The following is an 8,121-nucleotide window of genomic DNA, read 5'->3' as shown; positions in this document are numbered from 1 at the left end:
TAATATTGTGTCGCAATTTATGGTGTATATATTTAGGCAACCAAGTGAAAGGGGGAGGAAGGATGGAAAATGATAATGAACATAATGAAGAAGAGGGAGGGGGCAATGGCATAAGTACCCTAGATAAGCTCATATACAAATGTAGACTAAGTTAAGTTCCATTAGTAGCAAGAGGAGAGCGAATGTCTTGTGTGATGAGAGAGCAAATAACCAAGTATGATGCAGGAGAAAGACATTAGAGAGTATGGAAAGTGTTATTGTAGATGACATAGCAACCATTGTGGGCAGCCTAACATGTCAATATTTTGAAAATTTTTTAGTTTTTCTGTAAGTTTATTCTATTTCTAATATTAACATCTTCATGTGGATTATATTGTGCGGAGTGGATGACTTTTTGGAGAATATTGAAAGTGCACTGAGCCATAGGGGGAGCCATGTGTGACCATGGCTAAGCCCCAAACTAAGATCTTGTGGGCTGATTTTCATACTAATATTTCTGTGGAGATGGTGGATTCTTCAAATTGTGCTCCATGGAATTGTTTCTTTACTCCTCTCTCAGCAGGATATTGATGCAACATTTGACAATTTGTATGTTGTTGATGAGGAATGGTCAGTGATATGCGTCATTGCAAACCATTTCCCTATCATTGATAAGCATGCAAAGAAGATGGGGTTTACTAATTAAAGAACCTTGACCTTGTTAGCAGAGTGTGGATATGTGTATGAGAATGAGGAGGTATGCATCACATCCTTTTGTATTGAAACTAACATTGTCAAGCATTTTTGTCAAAACTGAAAACCCCTAGTGAAACTGTAGTTAGGTTTGATTTTTGTTAGCTTAGTTGTTTGTGTGACGATTTGTGTTGTCGTTTCGCATTAACACAATATTAGTGAGCTTGGGAATCTCCCAATTCCTATTTATTGAATACTAAAAGGTGGCACCCGGATAACATGCCCATAATTTTCTCAAAACCATATGATCTGACTATCATTGGAAAGTGCTTGAAAAATGGAATCTATTGAGCTATAGAGCACTCGATTTGGAGTTATAGTGTTCAAGTTAGGACAAATGCAAAGATTTGACCACATGTCCCAAACTTATGGGAAATTCCCATATTCCCCAATATGGTGTTCATTTGGATTTTCTGTGTTTGTCTAGCTTAGGATTTGTTTTGACATTTAGTTTGGATTTTTGAGTGTGGTGATAGCCTTGGTTGAGTTTGGTATTTCTTTGGACGTATTGGAGTTGGAATAGATGCCAAACATTATGGAATAGGTATGTTTTTCTTATTGAGACTCTTGCACATCATGGGAGATGATGGGTTGACAAGCACTTTGATACTCCTCTCCCTGAATCTTCCTTAACCTGATTATCTCTTACCCCTGTGGTAGACTTTCAACCCCAAATGCTCTGACACCGTCAACTACCATATAAATGCTATTCCAACCCTTCTTGTTCGTGGGTAGACTAGTGATGAAATCCACCATAATGTAAGTTCACTTGCCTTCAAGCATGGGCAATGGCTGCAATAATCCACCCAACTCAAGGTTACTATCCTTATTCTACTGACAAGGCACACATCAAGGCACAAAGTCCTTAACATCTTTCCATAGGCCTCTCCAATAAAACCTCTTTGAGATGCAACCATGGGTTTTAAATAGCCCTACGTGACTAGAAAATCAGTGAAAAATGCATCGTTTCTAGGATCCGCTCTGTGAAGGAGGAGGTGTGGGGAATTACAATCCAGCCATGTGCCCAAATGAGTCCATTTTTTAGATGATATGGGGAGTGCTCATTTATAGTGCCTTGTGTAAATTCTAAAAGACATGGTTGAATTTAGCATTAAGCAAGCAGGCCTTGTGAAGTTCCTTGATCCAATCATTGTGAAGTTCTATGATGATTGATGAGACTTTGTAGGCCCACATACGGGAGAGTGAATCGGCCACCACATTCTCCTTCCCACGGGTATGAGTGATCTCAAACTCATAGTTCTACACAGTTGCCACCCACCGCCTATGCTTAGGAGTCAAACTAGGCTGTGTCAAGAAGTATTTGAGCACCCGATGGTCACTTTTTACCTTAAATCTACTACCATATAGATAGTGGTGCCACTTTTTAATAGCATGAATGATTGCCAATATTTAGTAATCATAAAAATGTAGTTGCCTCTCTTTTTCCTCCAATTTGCAGCTTTCAAAGGCTATAACACCATGTTCTTTTAGCAAAACAGTCCCAATACCCCTTCCGTTAGCATCACACTATACAATAAGTGCTTTTGTAAAGTTAGAGCACATGAGAATGGGGGCTGAACTAAGCAATTCCTTTAGCTATTGAAAGTTGTGATCAGCCAAAGCATCCAAAGAAAAAGCCTTTTTTTTTCCTATTTGTTAATGGCATTGCAATGGTAGCATAATGGTGGCAAATAAACCTTCGATAAAAGGAGGAGAGACCAAAAAAGCCATGTAAAGAGGTATTATTACATGGGGTGGGCTAATCTAAACACACTACACCTTCTTGGGGTTAGTTGGATCCTCTTTTCACTCACAATATGGCCCAAATACTTAACCTCAGTCTGCATGAAAATACATTTGCTTTCTTTGGCAGACAATCGATGCGATACAAGATCATATTCATAAGACTCTAAAATGTGGCAAGGACATTTGTTAGCCCAAATGACATGCCATGAAAGTGATATAACCCTCAGTCAGACTTGAATGTTGTTTTGACTTCATCACCTACCTTCATGCGTATTTCATGATAGCCAGACCTTAGGTCTATCTTAGTGAAGTAGCGGGCTCCCTTGAGCTCATCTAGCAAGTTATCAATTCTAGGTATGGGGTATCTATTCTTGAGATTGTAATATTGTACACTAATCTTGAGGGTGCTGTGATTCTATGAAAAATCCTCTCAAATGGTTAAGGATTGATTTGTTTACAAAGCTATGCATGGTGTCACTATCAACAAGAACAAATACATGCTTCCCATTTATGTTTCCTTGTATGCATAGTGTCCTTGGGCTTCTAGAGTTTGTCCACGCATCCATATATATGGAACAATTAGAATTAGTGGCATGTGGGGGTGTCATAAGATCAATCCCATCCATCTCATGGCAAAGACAACCACCAGGGTCAAAGGGAAAGCCATCCGGGAGGTCAAATAATTGCTCATGGATCAAGTTCCTCCTCATGATTAGTATTTTCAGCATGGGGCATAGGAGACATAGCATTTTGAGTCCTCATCCTCATGTTCATCGTCTTCTAAGGCATACATACTATCGAATTTGACAGTGGTTGTCCTATAAAGGCATTGAGACACATGGTCGCGACTTTATATTTATCCTTGGATCTGAAACATAAATCCTTATCTTTTCTTTTCTTAACCACTTCCGGTGTGGGATAAATTTATGACCACTTGGGGCTAATGCATTGCGTGGTTTGTTTTTAGCATACTTAGTGTCTCCCTTTGGGGTGGCTCTTGTCCCAAAATTCACATGTTTTCTATCATCGTTAAAAGTGGGAAAAGTGGGTATTTTGGAGCTACCACTAAGTGTGATAGTGCTATGATAAATCCCACCACATTGTCCCTACCTTATAGGGGTTTTTTGCTATTCAAAACTAGGCTATAAATTGTCACTCTTGCGGTACTTACGACCATGTCTTTTAGCCAGTTCTATGGCCTCAAACAAGCTAGGAGGACTCTTAAGCCATTACATCAACTAAAAAGGCTTGGTTCTAGCCTATAGATATACTTATGCAACTTGGCATCATCACTAACAGCCTCTACATACATTGTCAAGTTTATGAATTGATTGGTATACTCCCGCATGGTGAGATTACACTGATCAAGTTGGTACCATCTTCTTGTCAACCGTTCCTTTTCTACCATGGACACAAATAGTTGCACCATATGCATCTTAAAGTCATCACAATCACAGAATTATTGATTTTCCCTTTGTATGGAATGCCACCACGCATGGGCAAAGCTCTCTAAATGAAGAGAGACACAAAGGTTCTTTGCCTCATTAGTGCATGGGTAGATGTGAAAATAAGCCATGAGCTTAGAGGTCCACACTTTCAAGTCAACCACCCAAGGATGTGGATTGTCCATTAAACTTGGTAAAAATAATTTTATCATGCAGCTCATTACTGCCTTGCTGCCAATACATTCCATGTGGTCCATGCTACCCAAGCATATGTTGTCCATGATGAGGGCCATGCTGGCCAAATTTTCCATAAGGGCCTTGCTAACCATGATTACCATGTGAAGCATGCTACGCATACATCCCATGCTGCCCAAACTGAACATTAGGGCCTTGTTGCCCATAAGTGCCATGCATGCCATATTGTCCATAAGTACCTTATGGAGTGGGCTGTCCATGATTTTGGGTAGGCATGTAGCTAGCATTTCTAGTGGCAAGATATCTCAAGGATGGGCTAGACAGATTGGCAATGGGGGATGGGAGGATAGGCTCATAATGCCTTGTTGAAGGTTCACTTGTCTCATAGGTGTTGAAGGGAATACCTCATGTCCCAATGATGCCTTGTTGGCCATGCAGCATGGTCTCCAAAAGGGAGGGGACCGATTGGCCTCAAGATTGTACTAATGCTCATTTTCTTGCATTGAGATGAGAGTGGTCATTTGCTCCATCATCCTAGTCATTGTTGCAATCATCTCTCTATGTCTATAAGCATGATGGTTCTCATGTTGACATAATGTGTTATTAAGTATAGAGTAATAGTCCAATTCAAGGGGCATTTCTTCATGCATCTCCTTGTGGTCCTCTTGGGTGGAGTTAGGGTCATTCATTGATGCCTGAGAATCCTTGATTTCATGTTGAAACTCCTACTGGGCCTTTGCTTTGCCTCTCTAGTGTTGTCCAAATAGACCCTCTAGTGCAAAATATGAGATATATTTAACTAGGGTGCTCCAATCAAGGAATTTTTTTATTTATAGCAGAGGGGAGAGTGTCCTGTATGAGTTTATGTAAAAAAATATGTGACAAAAAGCTGTAAACAATTTTATGTGGCTATATAAAAGGGGACTACAACCTATCCCATAGGACCACTACACACAAAAGTGGTTTTAACTCTCCAATGGGAGCTCCAATCAGGGATATTTCTAGCTCTAGTTGAAGGGACAAAAATCTCTTCAAAAAAAGCTATAGGGTTTTAGCTCAATCCTCCAATTCCTTTTTGTTGTAATAGGTTTTCTAGAGCATTCTTAGAATGACTATACCCTATCTCACTATCTATCTTGGTCCAAATCAACACTATTTGACCTTGTTATGATGCAAAAGCCTTAGATAAAAGACTATAACATATACATAACCTCCAAAGCATACCATAGAATCCATATATAGCTTGTGTGACTCCCTGCAATGATTTGATAAACTCAACAAGAGGACCAAGTAGCATATATTCAATTCATTGCCAATGTGTGACATACATCCCATATACATTTCCAATGTTCTTCCAATGGTCTTCGGGGTAGGGATGGGTTGTACTTGCACTTACAAATGAGTTCTTGGGCTCCAAAATTGCGGGGTATGAAAAGTTCCTCATTGATCTGGGTTGTGCACCCCTTTAGGGTCATTAATGGTAAGGAGGGGTCACCCCACTATTGTCTTACCACCTCGCCTAGCATCGGCCTTGAGTACATTAGTTGGAAGAGACATGGCAGAAGCATTCTAAGCTAATCAACCAGCATGAAATGCAGATTTGAAAATAGACTTTCTTTGATGAGATGCAGGGATATAATAGAATATTGGATAGGGGTGTTACCTCAAGAATTCAGTGATTCATTAATTGCTTAACTTACCCTCTTTTTACAGAATTTTTGGGATTCCTTCAAAATCATAGCCAACAAGATGGTTATGGTTAGGGTGTGATGCTCAGCTATAGAGAGAAATTAATTGCTCCATAGACATGAATGCATTCCATAAATGATTGAGTAGATGAAGAAGTAAGCTCAATATCCATCAATGCCAAAAGGGGTCTCAAACAAGAGGACGGAGCTCAACAAATGGATAAAGAGAGAGATCAAAAACTATGAGACATACCTCAGAGATGCTTGAAGGAGTGGTGGAAGGTTGTCCAAACCAAGAACCCATGCTTCTTCTTTAATTCAACTAGTGGGTTGAAGAAAGTCTTCGATCTTTTGAAATCTTCAAGGGGAAGAGTCTTGAACTATTGCCAATGGCTCCTAGGGCAAGAAATTGAAGATTCTTCAAGTGAGCTTGAGCTGCAGGACAGGTGCCATGGTTTCCATTGATGTTGTCCACCCTAGGCTTACAAGAGAGTGCCAATATCATATCTCAGTCAAGAAAGGGGGGGATTGAACCTTGCTCAGATGAGTGCCCAGAGCTGAGGATGAAGCTAGAGATTAGTGCCAAGTGCTAGTGTAGGAGGAGAATGGCCAAGAAACTCAATGCAAAATGCACCAAAATTTGTGGGTTGCTTTTGGGAGGCTTTAGCTAGTTGGGATGTAGCTCATGGGTGAACTATAGGCTACCCATAGTGTCAAGAAGGTAGTAGGAGATGCCCTGCAAGCCCGAGGAATGAGAGAAGAAAGATCTAGAGAGTTCTTGGACTGCAGGTTCCATGGTTGCTTCAAGAAACTATGAGAAAGAATAGGAAAACTCACTTTTGGGAAAAAGTTGTCAGAGTTAAGCCATCCTCCAAGTCTTGAGTGTCCTCCTTGGATAAAACACCTCTAAAATTGAACTATAGAGTATAAATGAGTTGCCATCTTTGTCTACTTGCCTCCAAATTTGATCAAAGATCCATTTAAAACTCCAAGAAAGGCTGCCAACCTGCCTGGGTACTTCCTGTGTACTTGAGTAACTAGGGTTCCTGAGATTGAAAAGAAACCAAATCTAAAGGAAGGAGAGAGAGAAGAAGAAGGATCAAAGACCAGTGCTCTGATACCAACTGTAATGAAGGGAACCTAACATGACCTAAGAGAGAGAAGAAAGAGTACAAAGAAAAAGAGTGACAAGGAGAGAGAAAGACTAGAAGAACAAAGAGAAAGAAAAAAAGAGAGAGGGAAAGAGAGAAAGAAGGAGAAGGAAGCCATGGAAGCTGTGAAGGTGAAGACAAAGTTTCTTGATTTTTGCATGATAACTAACCTAACCCTCTTACACCTTAAATTCCATCAGCAAAGTGACTGGTATTTTCTCCTTATTTTCCCTTATATCCCACTCATTACAATTTTGAATTTCCCGTTCTTTTCTTCTAAGCTTCCATTGGCTTCTCGATTAGTCGTCTCATATTTCTTCTTCTCCTCCTCCTTATCCTTCTTTCTACAAGATGAATCTGGGTGCTCCTCTTTCTCCTTCTTCTTTCTAAGTACTTCAAGCTCCTCTTTATCATTCTTCTTACTAGGTCCTATGGATTGTTTGTCTTTCTTCTTTTTCTTCTCTTTTGATTTTCAAGCTACTTCTTCTCCCCTATGCCTAGTCTCCTCCTCTTGTTGCTCTTTCACCCACTTGTGGATGTTTGTTCATTAGCCTTCCTTTTGGTCTCCTCTTCCTCATCCTTCATTTGCATGTTCTCCTAAATGGTGGCTAGTAACCAAACATGTCTACCATTTGCTTCTCTAGTCCTGCTTCCTTCTCTTCTTGAGCCTCCCTCCATTCATGATATGACCATGTATCTTCTTCTCATCAATAGTGTTGGTTGTGGGGATGTCGTCATCTCCCATGACTACTCCTCATTAGGAAGCCATGCCTTAACTTTGGATGTGCATCATGGGGAAGCTACATCTTGCCTTCAAGTGGTATGCTAGGGAGAAGTAGTGTTTCAACTACGACATTTTGAATCTTGTCTTCTACCTCTATGGAGCACACCCTCACTCTAAGATTGAGTTGCTTTGATACCAAGTGTGATGTACTTACCCTCAACTCACTCACTTGTAGTCCCTCACTCACTCAACATGGCATAGAAAGAACACATGAAATGTGAAAATAAGGTATGCTCTAGTATTACTCAAAAGAAACAAAGGTACAACACAAACAGGCCTTAGGACCACACCTTCATGGGGTTCATCATTAAGTATACGGTATCATACATAGAGTGTAGCACCATAAGTTGTGCTTGAATCACCACTACTCCCTATATAGG

The sequence above is a fragment of the Lygodium microphyllum genome, chromosome 5 (assembly GCF_053477565.2).
Source record: "Lygodium microphyllum isolate KBCC chromosome 5, Lygodium_microphyllum_v1.1.10, whole genome shotgun sequence".
Classification (NCBI taxonomy): domain Eukaryota; kingdom Viridiplantae; phylum Streptophyta; class Polypodiopsida; order Schizaeales; family Lygodiaceae; genus Lygodium; species Lygodium microphyllum.
The sequence above is the reverse complement of the archived record's forward strand: the minus strand, read 5'-3'. Positions refer to the sequence as shown.